Below are 17390 nucleotides of genomic sequence, written 5' to 3' on the forward strand. Positions count from 1 at the left end.
CATTTGAGATGTCATCAGTGATGTCATCAGTGATGTCACTGACCATGTCATGAATGATGTAATATGTGACATCATCAGCAGTGGATTGCGGGTGCGCGATATATAGTTAGTGCAACTAACTATATATGGAATTTCAATGGTTTTGTGTGAGTAAAATAAGGTTTTGTAAATGCTAATTCCTAACTATATATGGTCTATAACCTATGGTTTTTTCAGTGAATTTTCAAGGTTTTGTAAATGCTAATTCCTAACTATATATGGTCTATAACCTATGGTTTTTTCAGGGAATTTCATTGGTTTTTTAACAGCTAATATATGTAGCTGTAAAATGTATTCTTCTTTAAATCCAAAAATATATTTTATATGTTTATGAATAATTTTTTTTTAAAATATATTTTTTTCTTCGTTCCCGCTTCGCGAATCGGGAAGCTTCCCGTTAGCTGACCTTGATGCCGCGAAATAGACCGCGAGCCGGTAAACGTTTCTTTACCGCAACTGCCGCGTTAGAAAACAACATCGTGACGCCTCCCGTCCGCATGACGTTTCACGTTGTCGCGTGATACGTCATATGACGTGCTACGTTAGCGAACTGGTACGCGATGCGAGTCGCAAAGCGCAGGTTTCTGGAAGCAAACCGGGAGGCCCTGCAAAGCGCTTAACGTAAACACAGCAGGTCATGTGACTTGGTAATAACACTTTTCATTGGTTCATTTCACTTTTGGTTTCCTAATGATGTAAGACTAGGTCATATAATCTAAAATGAACACTTTTCATTGGTTGAGAACTCTTGTTTTTCCCAAATGATGAAAATCCCTCCTTCTTTCCTCACTCTGACTTTCATCATTGTGAGAGAAAGACCCTTTGTAATCACTGAGCAATGGCTTCTTTAGTAGCTTCAGCTGGTGCTTCCCCACCACCTCCACCACATCCAAGGAAGAGTGGACCACCTGCTCAAGTTATAATTCAACAAGAAGAGGAAGAAGAGGAACAGGACGACGAGCACGAAGAGAGGCAGTTTTTGCCTGAGGAGCCCAGGACGTCTCACCGGAAAGAAAACTTCATTTGGCAATTTTTTTAAATTCCCAAAGGTCAGAAAAAAGTAAATGCAAGATACGTAACTTGCCTTATATGTCAAGATAGACTGTCCAGAGGAACCGAGAAAAAATACAGTTTCGGAAACTACACAATGCATCGCCATATGACTAGGTGGCATCCTAACAACTACAGTGCTGCACAGTTTCGGAACGACCTAGATAATCTCCCTATTATGGCCAGAAGATCTGTTGTACCGGAAGTAACGGGACCAGAGGGCAGGGAGATGGTGCCAAATATACAAATGAGATTTGGTGAAGTAAAACACATCTGCGTATATTGCGATGGATTCATTTGCTACGGAGAAAGAAGCATCACTCTGATCAACAGAGCTATTGACTATCATATGCAAGTTTGTACGAAACGCCCAAAATAATAAATACTTTTTTTTTGTTTTGTTGCTCCTGTTGAGCCCTTACCAAAGAATCGTTTTCATTGCCCCCTCCAAGAAAAACCCCAAAAAATATAAAACTGTTCAGAAAAATTCAAAAAAAGTAAAAAAATGTTCCGAAAAATAATAAAAAAAATATAAAACAACAAAAACAATAAAAAAAAAAGTTCTTTTCAGAACTACCTCCCCGTTATTAAAAAATGGGTACAATATTTGGAACTGTGCCAACCTCTATTTCTCTTAGTTCGCTTCCCAGTTCGCTCGCCGGTACGCGAACCGGAAGCGAACCAAAAACAGTAAGTATAAGGGAAGGAAACAGACACTTATGTTAAAAGAAAGACAGCTATAGGGGAGTAAACTAGAGATACTATTACCCGTAATCCACTGCTGATGATGTCACATATTACATCATTCATGACATGCTCAGTGACATCATCAGCAGAGGATTGCGGGTTATTTGGCAACGTGCCTTATCCACGGTTTAATAACGCTGCCTTTTGCTTTATATAAGTTTTCAAATTGTATGAAATATATACCAATAGGTCGTTATGAACCTTTAGGTAGTGCTTTTCTTCATGAGGTCTGGTCGCTTCCATACACATACAGATGTTTCAAAGATGATCAAGAAGTTTATCTGAATGGAGAGGAATGCACTGAGACGCCAGATCATTCACTAATGTGTAGGCACATACAGTTACACGGTTCATGCAACAAACACCGACCAAATATGGCTTGCGTGTTGCAAGGCACGCCACTTCCTGCTATCATCCCCACGTTCAAGTTGTTGGAAAATGGTAGTTATTTGATGCTCAATAATGAAGATTGTTCTGGGTTAATTAAAAGTATTCCTTTTATTGTAACAGTAAGTGAACGGGTTATTTGCTGCAGAAATGTTCTATTTCCTCCCACACATGAACATAGGGAGTTTTCAATCTCGCCACAAATACCAACCTTGGGAGCAGATTTCAACGGCATGGCAAGAATAAGAGCTCTTTTGTCTCAGAGAGAGGTGGCCTTGAGTTCGGCCCGTGAAACTTTCGTGCTTCACATAGCGAACACCCGTACAGAGGTGCAGACCCTTTTCAATTCAGATTTGCCTTTCCATTTCAGCAAGATGGTTCGGACTATCTTTGACGCATCCTCCACAAAGGCCCTGGCGCACTTTTTTAAAGTTGTTACCAGTGGTCTCGTGACTTCATTTGAGAAAATCTTTGGAGTCATCCCTGCTTTCTTTCATTCTATTTTTTCCACTCTGCTTCGTGGATTGCCATTTTTACTTGCATTACCAGCTGACGCTCTTGTGCTTTTTTACATTTTTAAATATGGATGTCCCTCCTATGCAACCTCCCGCCCTGCAGCTGCTGACACTGTTCCGCAATCGCATGCTAGAATATTATGGCACAATGCCGTTGGCGATATTAAGCACGGCATATGGATTATCTTTTCGATTCTCCTACTTCACCTGTGTCCAGCCTGTATTTCACTGCCTGACCTGTGATTTCGATTGGGCCATTGATTTGTGTCTCTGCGGACCGGTTTCTCCTGACGTCGACTTTAATCAGCTGATGACTCCTATCATTACTCACGAGTTGGTTTGTCCTGGCGAAAGGATTATGGCTGTGGCATTGATGCATGGACTAATTGGTCCCTGGAATTTACTGGCGGCAACACAGTCTTTCTTGGAACAGAGCTTTCTTAAAAACCCACCGAGCTGTCCTCTGATGGTGATAGAGGATCCGGTGCTGGGAGAGCACATATGTTCTTTTCCGCTTTTAAATTGGATGGCTGAACTCTTTTCGGATGAAGACGGTGACTTCCTATTGGAGGCTGTTGCAGCTTATTTTGCATACACAGTTATGTCATAGACCTTTTTCATTTTTGATATGCTGAGTACTAGCATTTCATTGACAATTCATTGACTTATTTGTCAAGTTTTTATTATTTAGCTTGCCTATTGGCTTAAGACTCGATAAAGTACTTGGCTGTTTTATTTTTCTTTAGCATTAAATTTTCCTAGTTTTTAATATTTTACCTTGCGGACCGTCCACATATAAAGTTGCAATCTGCTCTCATGAGATGGCACTTCTATTATCTTATTCAGTTCGTTTCCGGATCATGGGGAGGTGTCATCTAGGTCCTGGATATCTTTACACCGTGTTAAGTTAGCATGGGTTCATTACCGGTTTAAACGCCATTTTTCCTTTTTTGCAACTTCTGCACACGACACTTAGTTGTTGCTTTAGCTTTCAACCTAATAGTTCATCGTGATTTACATGAGAATAATATGTTATTGCTCTACTATCTGCTTTACTTGTTAAACTATATCTGTACAGCGAGTGCTAAAGTTTCAAGAACAACACGATACAGAATTGTTATGAGGTCTGATCTCCACGACTTCATACTCATAACATAAGTGCAGCTTCTGCCAATTCTGGGCATGAGGCGGGTTTTATATTGCTTTGCCGAACACACATACACAACACTTGATGCGGTTCACATGAAGAGAGAGCTGGTGTATGCTGATGTGATTCCTTCAAATCTAAGACACTAAAGTATGGGCACGCCCTAAACCAACACAAAGAGACCTTCTTAGCAAATAATATAATATGTGTATTAGGGAGGGTGAGATATAAGCAGCCGCGGGCCGTGGAGGGAGTTACGATGGGGCAGGGAGGCGGGGAGGAGCCCTCTCCACCCTGCCCCTCCCCCTCCCCGCCTCCCTGCCACACCGTAACTCCCTCCACGGCCCGTGGCTGCTTATAAGTGTTGATAACTCTTATTCATTTACAGCATGTTAACATACTGTCACCATTCGCTTTTTATGTACTAGTAACTATGCTGGTAATTTTGCTACTGATAATATGTGTACTTGTATTATCTAAGATACTACGCCTGAGAAGACGGCATTAGTAAATAAACATTTCAAATACACATGTGTTCTTCTTAACTCCATGTTCTGGTTTCTAAGAAATATATAACGACCAACTGTTCATGAGTTCCACGTATCCTGAGGTACTATAAGTTCATATTCTGGATTGTCTAAACATTGAGAGTTTGTTATATCCAATTTGACACTGTACCTAGCTTGCTAAGGGGTTTTTGAGTACTAAGGTGAGTTTTGGGACACCCTAATTCGCCGAGGTTCCAATCCTCTGTCCACAGTTCTGTGTGAGAACAGAAACCCTGCGACAGGGGCACCCCCGACCCTTCCTGGAGCTTCATCACACTTGCGATACAACTCCAGCAATGCGCCACCTTTACGGCACAGTTACATCACGCATCTGTGCTGTTTTTGCCCCATGATGCGCCGCATTGTAAATGCAGCACACCATAGGTGACGGAACCGCGGCACAGAATGACTAACACATCCCTGGTGATGCGCCAGTCATCATAAATCTATCCCTATGCTTCTTATCTTGTTCGAGATGAACCGCCATATGTATCATCAAAGTTTTTTGCATTTCCTAAATAGCGAACTTTAAGGAATAAATAGCGATTCTTTACCATTCCTAGTTTGCGATTAGCTATTTGCTAATTACAAATTACCCATTCATTTCCTTCATTTCCATAGGGCGGTTGGACTCACTTTTAGCTCGAACGGCTGAATGGATTTCCACGAAACTTGGCAAAATTGTAGGGACTGGTAGCCCGATGTGCCTTTGCTATGTCTCAAGATATATGCTCCAGTGGTTTTTACGAAAATTAACTTTGAAAAATATATATTGGGCTATATTGGCCTATATATATGTTGGAGCCCAAATGTAGCCCAATGTAGCCCAATGAAGCCCAATGTAGCCCAATGTAGCCCAAAGATGGCCGCCAGAGACAAAAAAAACAAATGTAGCCCAAATATCAGCCAGATGTAGCCCAACTATAGCCCAGTGACAGAATGACCAATCAGTTTCGCAAACCTCCGTTACGCGAAGCGGAGCGCTGTTACAGATATATATCTTTTTTTGAACGTTAATTTCTCAAAATCCACTAGAGCACATATATTGAGACCTAGCAAAGGCACATCGGGCTACCAGTCCCTAATATTTTACCAAGTTTCGTGCAAATCCATTCAGCCGTTCGATTATTATTATTATTATTTTTTTTTGCCCCGCGGGGCCCTTTTAAAACCTCCACATCAAACCTAGGGGGTCAGCGAGGATCTACTATTCCCCCTTATGGTCATTTGCCCCTTCGCTTTGGCCTCCTCTTGTCTCTCGATCCTACTGAGAGACAAGATGGCGGCCGCTACGGACTGTTTGGAATGTTGACAGACGCCGGAGAACCAATCAGCTTCGCTTCACAAAGCTCCGTTGCGCGAAAAGTACGCGTCCTGGAGCGCTGCCCGGTCCGCTGTTACAGATATATATCTTTTTTTAAACGTTAATTTCTCAAAATCCACTGTAGCACATATATTGAGACCTACAAAAGGCACATCGGGCTACCAGTCCCTACAATTTTGCCAAGTTTCGTGCAAATCCATTCAGCCGTTCGGGCTAAAAGTGAGGCCAACCGCCCTATGGAAAACTCAATGTTAAAAACACGTTTTGGGACCCCCCTTTTTTCTCGCCCCCCCCTTGACGAACCCCCCCCAAATTTTCAAGGGCTGCTCAGAAACAAAATGTGCCATTTTCCTGAAAATTTCAGCCAATTCCGTCCACAATCTCCAAAGTTATTAGACATAGAATTTTCAAAAATCCCATAGAGAAAAAATCCTAACTATATATACCTACTGGCGACCGCCAGTAGGTTATATATATATATATATATATATATATATATATATATATATATATATATATATATATATATATATATATATATATATAAATATATATATATATATATCACAAAGGAAAAAAAGGCTCAGGCTCGGCTGACCTACCTATAACTTGTGCTGCCGCAATTCACTTCTTATGACCTCACATATTACATCACGGGTTCAGTGACATTACTGATGAAATCACTGATGACTTCACAAATGACATCAATGATGCCATCATCCAGTGAGTGTAAGTATTTTCTAAGAGCTTATGATTGTTAAACATATACTAATCTACTAAAAAAGTTAAATTACTGTCCTAGGTGCACTGATACCGTGTTATACGGCTTCTAACGTATATTATGTGAGCGGCTGTGTGACTGTATTCTTGAGTGTATGGTATGTGAGTGGCTGTATGAGCATATACACATGGGTGTGTGAGTAGCTGTGTGGGTGAGTGAGCAGCTATGTGAGTGGCTGTATTGGTGAGTGAATAGGTGTGTCAGTGGCTTTCTGGGTGAGTGAGTGGCAGTTTAAGTTGTTCTGTGGGTGGGTAAGTGGGTGTGTATTGACTGAATGGGTGAGAAAGTGGGTGTCGTAATGGCTGTATGAATGAGTGATGGTGTGTAAGTGGCTTTATGGGTGATTGAGTGGCTGTTTAACCCGTTTGGACAGAGGGCGTGTGCGGAGGACGGCCGGTGGCTGTCTGAAACATGCCACTCAATAAATCACCTGCACCGCGGCGGAATTCGTGCAGCGGTCAACAGGTTAATTGGTTATTTGGTTAGGGTAGTTCGTATGTGAGTGGCTGTAATAATATTAATAATAATAATAATTATAGTGGGATTTGTGGAGCACTACAGCTTCCTCATACAGAGTTGTCCTGGCATTGAACGGTATTTGCAGGTGAGGATCAGCACAACAGTAGAGCATGCATTGACTAAAGAGCCAAGTCTCCGAGGTTTTCCTGAACTCACATTCTGACTCAATAAAGCACATATGGGGGGGCAGTGTGTTCCGCAACCTGGCAATCCTAACTGTGAAGGACCTGCCTCCCATTCAGGGCTTAGGATATCGAAGTACACAAAGCAGATGCTGGGAGTTGGATCTCCGTGTGCGCATTTGGTGATATGGGCAGAGCCTGCGTCCGAGATACCCCGGCCCACTGTTGTGTAAAGCATGAAAAGGCCAGGGTCAGGGACTTGAAATCTATCCTTTTTGCTCCAGGGAGCCAGTGAAGTTGTCTGACGTGGGGGGAGATATGATAATGGAACAGGACCAGTTGTATTCATCTCGCTGACGCATATTGTACCATTTGTAGTCTATTGATCAGGTAAGAAGGCAGCCCCAAGTATAGACTGTTGGTGAATTCCAGCTGAGATGTCACAGTAGCGTGGACTATGACCCTGTGGCAATCCTCCAGCAACAGGTGCAGGAATTTCCTTAAGCTCCACAGCTTCCCAACACATGAGGAGAATATATGATGGACTTGGGCTGCAAAAGAAAGATCAGTATCCCATTTGATGCCTAAGTTACTGCAAGTTTACCGGTAATGATGGTGATCCGATTTCTGCTGGCCACCATAGACTTCTGCCGGAAGAACAAGACATCCATCTTGTCTGCATTTAGTTTTAAGCTGTTATTATTCATCCAGCTTGATATGTCCTTCAGACACTTATTAAATCTGGCAAACGATCAGTAGAGTGATCCTTGAACGAAAAAAGCAACTGGGTGTCATCGGCATAGGAGACTGCCCACAAGGGCAGAATAGTCATTATTTAACAAAAAGTTTTAATGAATATGCGCCAAAAAACGTAAAAGAGATTAACAAAAGTATTTTTACAAAACTATAAAGACAAATGTCGAAATGTCTGCAGTATATGAGATTCTGAGAATATTGAAATAGGCAAAAAAGAAATGTATTGAAAATAATCATACACTCCCCGATGGAGCTGACTTTTAACTTGAATTTGACAGTCCTATGTTTATGTCAATGCCGAAAGCAGCGCACAGGATGTCTTTAAATGACCTTTCATGCACTGCGATAAGCGTCAGGACCAAGGTGTTCTATGTATCTATCTATCTATCTATCTATCTATCTATCTATCTATCTATCTATCTATCTATCTATCTATCTATCTATCTATCTATCTATCTATCTATCTATCTATCTATCTATCTATCTATCTATCTATCTATCTATCTATCTATCTATCTATCTATCTATCTATCTATCTATCTCTGTCTCTCTATCTCCGTCTCTCTATCTCTATCTCTGTCTCTGTCTCTGTCTCTCTCTCTCTCTCTCTCTCTCTCTCTCTCTCTCTCTCTATATATATATATATATATATATATATATATATATATATATATATATATATCTCAATCAATCAAAAATCTTTATTCGGATATGATATATCCATAAAAGCACAGATAAAATCAAACAATAAAACCATACCCAAGGCATGATCAAAAAAGGGTAGTGTAATATGTTAAAAGAAACAGTTTATAATATAGGCCATGAGTTATGTGGGGTATCTTCCATGAGAAATACAATTTAATTATAATAAAAAAGAAAAAATGCAAATGTTAAAAAACAGTTAACATGATGCGATTATGTACAATTCAACCAGCCGTCACGGAATACACATAGATCTACGTGTGCATACTGCTGCTTTAAAAAATGAGATGACAGGGAAAATTAATTCATCTTCTTCCAATCTAAGGATTTCCTTGTAGGCGACTTTGTAATCAGTAAAAGCATGTTTCTTAAAAAATGGCTTCAAGAATGCTTTTGTAACTTTAAATTAGTAACTACCAAAGAATAAAAAGTGTGACGATGTTTATTTACTTCGTTCATCGCACGGGCAGGACAGTTCATCAAGGTTAGCATTATATCCTAGAGGGAAACATAATAGAAATTTCAGAGTGCCAGCCCTTAGGCGGAAGACAGTCCTCTCTCCCAACGACCTATGAGTTTTCAAAGGTATCGGGCTGGCAAATAGGAGGTGTCCTCAATAGACATATACCTGACAACTGAGATTTCTGAGCCTCTTTCCCATGTCTGGCATCACTATAGTGTTCGTACAGACCTTCTTGTAACGCTTTTTTTGTTTATAGCCTCAGAATCGGATGGATTTAGGAAAATATGCAGAAGTTTCACACTTTTTAAACTCTCTCTTACTGCAGCAAGCCAAGGTATATCCCCGCCCTTCCCTCATTTAAGACAGTCAGTTATGTCTCTAGTGAGAATTGCTGCCGTGTTGTTCCAAATTCCCAGCCAGAATAGGGCCGGGAGGGACCTAATGTAATCTTCAACACAGGGCAGTTTCAATTCAAAATATATATATATGACCAAGACCCTGTGAGCTCGAAACGCGTCTTGTTTTGCCCGATTAAAATACTCTAAATCGTACCTGGCTGGCGTGGCTTGTCGTCCTTGGAAGAGTGAGGAGGATTCTGTAAATATATATATATATATATATATATTACCTACTGGCGGTCGCCAGTAGGTATATATAGTTAGGATTTTTTCCCTATGGGATTTTTGAAAATTCTATGTCTAATAACTTTGGCGTTTGTGGACGGAATTGGCTGAAATTTTCAGGAAAATGGCACATTTTGTTTCTGAGCAGCCCTTGAAAATTTGGGGGGGGGGGTCGTCAAGGGGGGGCCGAGAAAAAAGGGGGGTCCCAAAACGTGTTTTTAACATTGAGTTTTCCATAGGGCGGTTGGCCTCACTTTTAGCCCGAAGGGCTGAATGGATTTGCACGAAACTTGGCAAAATTGTAGGGACTGGTAGCCCGATGGGCCTTTTGTAGGTCTCAATATATGTGCTTCAGTGGATTTTGAGAAATTAACGTTCAAAAAAAGATATATATCTGTAACAGCGGACCGGGCAGCGCTCCAGTTCGCGTACTTTTCGCGCAACGGAGCTTTGTGAAGCGAAGCTGATTGGTTCTCCGGCGTCTGTAAACATTCCAAACAGTCCGTAGCGGCCGCCATCTTGTCTCTCGGTAGGATCGAGAGACAAGAGGAGGCCAAAGCGAAGGGGCAAATGACCATAAGGGGGCATAGTAGATTCTCGCTGACCCCCTAGGTTTGATGTGGAGGTTTTAAAAGGGCCCCGCGGGGCAAAAAAAAAAATAATAATAATAATCGAACGGCTGAATGGATTTGCACGAAACTTGGCAAAATTGTAGGGACTGGTAGCCCGATGTGCCTTTGCTAGGTCTCAATATATGTGCTCCAGTGGATTTTGAGAAATTAACGTTCAAAAAAAGATATATATCTGTAACAGCGCTCCGCTTCGGAGCTTTGCGAAGCTGATTGGTTCTTCGGCGTCTGTAAACATTCCAAACAGTCCGTAGCGGCCGCCATCTTGTCTCTCGGTAGGATCGAGAGACAAGAGGAGGCCAAAGCGAAGGGGCAAATGACCATAAGGGGGCATAGTAGGTCGTCCCTGACCCCCTAGGTTTGATGTGGAGGCTTTAAAAGGGTCTCGCAGGGCAAAAAAAAAAATATATCGTTTTTTTAGTTTTTTTGCGTGGAGTGCGCCCGGTTCGCGAACCGGGAAGCGTTCTGGGGAGCGTACTTTCTTGAAAATTAGTGAAAAAAGTTAGAGTAAAATAATAATTGTGAGTGATCAGATGTAGGGTAGCTCTGAGAAGAGCTTTTGGGTTTATGGTACATTTAGGTACTTATAAGTAGGTACCAATGCACAGTCTTAAATTCAAAATGAAAACTCTGTTGCCCTCATCTGAGAAGTGAACTCCATCTCCTCTGTAGATATCTTGCATGTAGTAACGCAAGTTATTGTTGTACAGGGAGCCCATTCCATGGTCTCTCATGTAAGCTGAAACAGATTTGTTTACATGCTTCCTCGACTTCTCAATTTGTGGACAAAATTGGTTTGACCACCTCCATTTCTGTCTTTGGCATATATTTGAATATACCAAGGCAGTCTGAGGAAAAAGTGCCATCAATTGCTCAAAGGTGTCCTTTAAAAGCATTTCCAGACCTACCCCAGTCAAAGTGCCCAAATCATTACCTCCACAGTGCACAATTAACAGGTCAGGTTTTGGCAAATGCATAAAGGTTTTCACCAATGGTATCAATTGGTGACATTTTAATCCTCTGTGGCCAAACCACTTAATTTCCACATCTTGTAAATTGAGGTTAGGTAAATTCCTGTTCTCAGCATACCTCTGAGCCCAATAGATGTAACTATGTCCAACAATCCAGACAGAAAACATGGTGAGAGAAGGTTCTCCTGCAGTCAGATGAAGTGTGGCAATGAAATGGCAGTTGAAAAAATAAGAGTTTAAAATGAAAAAAACTGTGGAGTTTCTGTGTTAATGAAGCAGTAACAGTGATTGGTGGATTTTGATTGCTGAAAACAGAAAGTTAGGGTGCATGGATGAGTTGTTTGAAAGATGTATTTTGAGTGGTCAAGAAAAAATCATTAAATGAAAGAATGCACTGGATATGAGGTGCACTGAGAGTTCAGAGTTCAATTGCAACATTGTTGTGTGAACTTGCAAACACCAGAGGTCTTCCAAGACGTGGTTGCCATGCAGAAAAGGCATGAAATGGCAGAGGGGGGAAGGGTTTTCATTTGAAAAAAAGTGAGGGAAGAGTTTTGATTGGGTGACATGAGAGATATGTGTGAAGAATTACAGCATTTCTGTGCTTTTGATAGCTGCAGACTCTGGAGTGCATACCTTTTGCTCTGCTGAAGACAAATTGGTGTGTTTCTGAGACTGTTTTGAAACTCAAAGTATTTGCTAAGGTGAGAAAAGATTTCTTTAATTTAGATAGAAAATAGTGTGCTTTAAGGAGAAAATTATGAAGAAAGTTGTGTTTTTCAAATGTTGCTTTGTCTCAAGTGTTTTACAAATAGATTTTGTTTCTTTGAGAAATTGTAATTGGAGAAAATGTGAAGTATTAGTACTGACAGGGTTTTTATGTGCATAGGAGCTGTGGAGTGTTTTCAAATTATGACTTGTAAATCGTTTTTGAGAAAAAGCAATGGTTTTAATATTGATGACAAGGACATAATGGTGTCTGCTTCTTTATAAGGTAATTGAGAGTCTCTGATGTTATTTTTCCCATTTCAATGTAAGAAGTTTGTCTGTGGAGCAAATTGCTTGTAAATATGCTCCCACCTGTGCATGGCAAATTTAGATTTTGAATGTTTGCGTTACATAGGCATTTTAAAGGTGACTGAAACATGCTGCAAAGGCAATCAAAAAACGCTTTTATGTGTCTTAAGGACATTTTAAGTCATTTCCCCATGTGCAGTGTTTTCAAATTATGAGTTGAAAATCGTTTTTGAGGTAAAGGAATGTTTTCAAAATTTATGTGCGCCATATGCCCCCAAATTTCTTTTTCAGGGGTGCAGCAGGGTGTTCTTGAGACACCCCTGCACCCTCGGAAAAATTCGTAATTTGCGATGAGGTAATTGCTAATCGCAAATTGCACCTTCATTCCTATGGGCCTCCTGCTGCATGGAAATGAATGGGTAATTTGTAATTAGCAAATAGCTCATCGCAAACTAGGAATGGTAAAGAATCGCTATTTATTCCTTAAAGTTCGCTATTTAGGAAATGCAAAAAACTTTGATGATACATATGGCGGTTCATCTCTAACAAGATAAGAAGCATAGGGATAGATTTATGATGACTGGCGCATCACCAGGGATGTGTTAGTCATTCTGTGCCGCTGTTCCGTCACCTATGGTGTGCTGCATTTACAATGCGGCGCATCATGGGGCAAAAACAGCACAGATGCGTGACGTATCTGTGCCGTAAAGGTGGCGCATTGCTGGAGTTGTATCGCAAGTGTGATGAAGCTCCAGCAAGGCTCAGGGGTGTCCCTGTCGCAGGGTTTCTGTTCTCACACAGAACTGTGGACAGAGGATTGGAACCTCGGCGAATTAGGGTGCCCCCAAAACTCACCTTAGTAATCAAAAACCCCTTAGCAAGCTAGGTACAGTGTCACATTGGATATAACAAACTCTCAATGTTTAGACAATCCAGAATATGAACTTATAGTACCTCAGGATACGTGGAACTCATGAACAGTCGGTCGTTATATATTTCTTAGAAACCAGAACATGGAGTTAAGAAGAACACATGTGTATTTGAAATGTTTATTTACTAATGCCGTCTTCTCAGGCGTAGTATCTTAGATAATAGAAGTACACATATTATCAGTAGCAAAATCACCAGCATAGTTACTAGTACATAAAAAGCGAATGGTGACAGTATGTTAACATGCTGTAAATGAATAAGAGTTAGCAACACTTATAAGCAGCCGCGGGCCATGGAGGGAGTTACGGTGGGGCAGGGAGGCGGGGAGGGGGAGGGGCAGGGTGGAGAGGGCTCCACCCTGCCCCTCCCCCTCCCCGCCTCCCTGCCTCACCGTAACTCCCTCCACGGCCCGCGGCTGCTTATATCTGACCCTCCCTAATACACATATTATATTATTTGCTAAGAAGGTCTCTTTGTGTTGGTTTAGGGCGTGCCCATACTTTAGTGTCTTAGATTTGAAGGAATCACATCAGCATACACCAGCTCTCTCTTCATGTGAACCGCATCAAGTGTTGTGTATGTGTGTTCGGCAAAGCAATATAAAACCCGCCTCATGCCCAGAATTGGCAGAAGCTGCACTTATGTTATGAGTATGAAGTCGTGGAGATCAGACCTCATAATAATTCTGTATCGTGTTGTTCTTGAAACTTCAGCAGTCGCTGTACAGATATAGTTTAACAAGCAAAGCAGATAGTAGAGCAATAACATATTATTCTCATGTAAACCACGATGAACTACTAGGTTGAAAGCTAAAGCAACAACTAAGTGTCGTGTGCAGAAGTTGCAAAAAAGGAAAAATGGCGTTTAAACCGGTAATGAGCCCATGCTAACTTAACACGGTGTAAAGATATCCAGGATCTAGATGACACCTCCCCATGATCCGGAAACGAACTGAATAAGATAATAGAAGTGGCATCTCATGAGAGCAGATTGCAACTTTATATGTGGACGGTCCGCAAGGTAAAACATTAAAAACTAGGAAAATTTAATGCTAAAGAAAAATAAAACAGCCAACTACTTTATCGAGGCTTAAGCCAATAGGCAAGCTAAATAATAAAAACTTGACAAATAAGTCAATGAATTGTCAATGAAATGCTAGTACTCAGCATATCAAACATGAAAAAGGTCTATGACATAACTGTGTATGCAAAATAAGCTGCAACAGCCTCCAATAGGAAGTCACCGTCTTCATCCGAAAAGAGTTCAGCCATCCAATTTAAAAGCGGAAAAGAACATAGTGCTCTCCCAGCACCGGATCCTCTATCACCATCAGAGGACAGCTCGGTGGGTTTTCAAGAAAGCTCTGTTCCAAGAAAGACTGTGTTGCCGCCAGTAAATTCCAGGGACCAATTAGTCCATGCATCAATGCCACAGCCATAATCCTTTCGCCAGGACAAACCAACTCGTGAGTAATGATAGGAGTCATCAGCTGATTAAAGTCAACGTCAGGAGAAACCGGTCCGCAGAGACACAAATCAATGGCCCAATCGAAATCACAGGTCAGGCAGTGAAATACAGGCTGGACACAGGTGAAGTAGGAGAATCGAAAAGATAATCCATATGCCGTGCTTAATATCGCCAACGGCATTGTGCCATAATATTCAAGCATGCGATTGCGGAACAGCGTCAGCAGCTGCAGGGCGGGAGCTTGCACAGGAGGGACATCCATATTTAAAAATGTAAAAAAGCACAAGAGCGTCCTCTGGTAATGCAAGTAAAAATGGGAATCCACCAAGCACAGTGGAAAAAATAGAATGAAAGAAAGCAGGGATGACTCCAAAGATTTTCTCAAATGAAGTCACGAGACCACTGGTAACAACTTTAAAAAAGTGCGCCAGGCCCTTTGTGGAGGACGCGTTAAAGATAGTCCGAACCATCTTGCTGAAATGGAAAGGCAAATCTGTATTTAAAAGGGTCTGCACCTCTGTACGGGTGTTCGCTATGTGAAGCACGAAAGTTTCACGGGCCGAACTCAAGGCCACCTTTCTCTGAGACAAAAGAGCTCTTATTCTTCCCATGCCGTTGAAATCTGTTCCCAAGGTTGGTATTTGTGGCCAGATTGAAAACTCCCTATGTTCATGTGTGGGAGGAAATAGAACATTTCTGCAGCAAATAACCCGTTCACTTACTGTTACGATAAAAGGAATACTTTTAATTAACCCAGAACAATCTTCATTATTGAGCATCAAATAACTACCATTTTCCAACAACTTGAACGTGGGGATGATAGCAGGAACTGGCGTGCCTTGCAACACGCAAGCCATATTTGGTCGGTGTTTGTTGCATGAACCGTGTAACTGTATGTGCCTACACATTAGTGAATGATCTGGCGTCTCAGTGCATTCCTCTCCATTCAGATAAACTTCTTGATCATCTTTGAAACATCTGTATGTGTATGGAAGCGACCAGACCTCATGAAGAAAACCACTACCTAAAGGTGCATAACGACCTATTGGTATATATTTCATACAATTTGAAAACTTATATAAAGCAAAAGGCAGCGTTATTAAACCGTGGATAAGGCACGTTGCCAAAGCAGCCAACCTTTTGGATTTATACTGGAAATGTTAAAGGAAGAATTATGGAGTAGGGCCTGTAAATCTTTAATGGACAACCGAGTAAAATTACTCCAACCATCATATTCCTCTAACTCCGGGATAGTAGGGGTGTTTAATTTTTTAGAAGTAGCCAATCCAAAGCATTTGGTCTGGGAAATTGTTTCATTCACAAACAACATATGATTTGGGATGAGATATGCACGGTGCAAAGCCTCAGTGCCTTTTACCTGCCAGGTTCGTGAACCCCAAACTGATGTAGATCCTGGATATCTTTACACTGTGTTAAGTTAGCATGGGCTCATTATTGGTTTAAACGCCATTTTTCCTTTTTTGCAACTTCTGCACACGACACTTAGTTGTTGCTTTAGCTTTCAGCCTACCTGCGTCAAGATCTATGCCTGCTTCAAACAGGCGCAGGGTTTTGATGCAGCTTTGTCCTATCTGATTGTAAATGCGGCAGACTGTGGGTGGTAGAGCAGCGGTGCACGTTAACTGGTGCATCTCTGGGGATGTGCTAGTTAATATAAATCTGCCCCTTTCCATACATACTGAGCATGTCATGAATGATGTAATATGTGACATCATCAGCAGTGGATTACGGGTATAGTATCTCTAGTTTACTCCCCTATAGCTGTCTTTCTTTTAACATAACTGTCTGTTTCCTTCCCTTATACTTACTGTTTTTTTGGTTCGCTTCCGGTTCGCGTACCGGCGAGCGAACTGGGAAGCGAACTAAGAGAAATAGAGGTTGGCACAGTTCCAAATATTGTACCAATTTTTTAATACCGGGGAGGTAGTTCTGAAAAGAACTTTTTTTTTATTGTTTTTGTTGTTTTATATTTTTTTTATTATTTTTCTGAACATTTTTTTACTTTTTTTGAATTTTTCTGAACAGTTTTATATTTTTTTTGGGTTTTTTTTGGAGGGGGCAACGAAAACGATTCATTGTAAAGGGCTCAACAGGAGCAACAAAAAAAAAAAAAGAATTTATTGTTTGGGGCGTTTCGGACAAACATGAGCATGATTGTCAATAGCTCTGTTGATCAGAGTGATGCTACTTTCTCCGTAGCAAATGAATCCACTGCAATGTACGCAGACTTGTTTTACTTCACGAAATCTCGTTTGTATATTTGGCACCATCTCCCTGCCCTCTGGTCCCGTTACTTCCGGTACAACAGATCTTCTGGCCATAATAGGGAGATTATCTAGGTCGTTACGAAACTGTGCAGCACTGTAGTTGTTAGGATGCCACCTAGTCATATGGCGATGCATTGTGTAGTTTCCGAAACTGTATTTTTTGTCGGTCCCTCTGGACAGTCTATCTTGACATATAAGGCAAGTTACGTATCTTGCATTTACTTTTTTCTGACCTTTGGGAATTTTAAAAAATTGCCAAATGAAGTTTTCTTTCCGGTGAGACGTCCTGGGCTCCTCAGGCAAAAAGTGCCTCTCTTCGTGCTCTTCGTCCTGTTCCTCTTCTTCCTCTTCTTGCTGAATTATAA

Source organism: Lissotriton helveticus, chromosome 7 (assembly GCF_964261635.1).
Source record: "Lissotriton helveticus chromosome 7, aLisHel1.1, whole genome shotgun sequence".
NCBI classification, from domain to species: domain Eukaryota; kingdom Metazoa; phylum Chordata; class Amphibia; order Caudata; family Salamandridae; genus Lissotriton; species Lissotriton helveticus.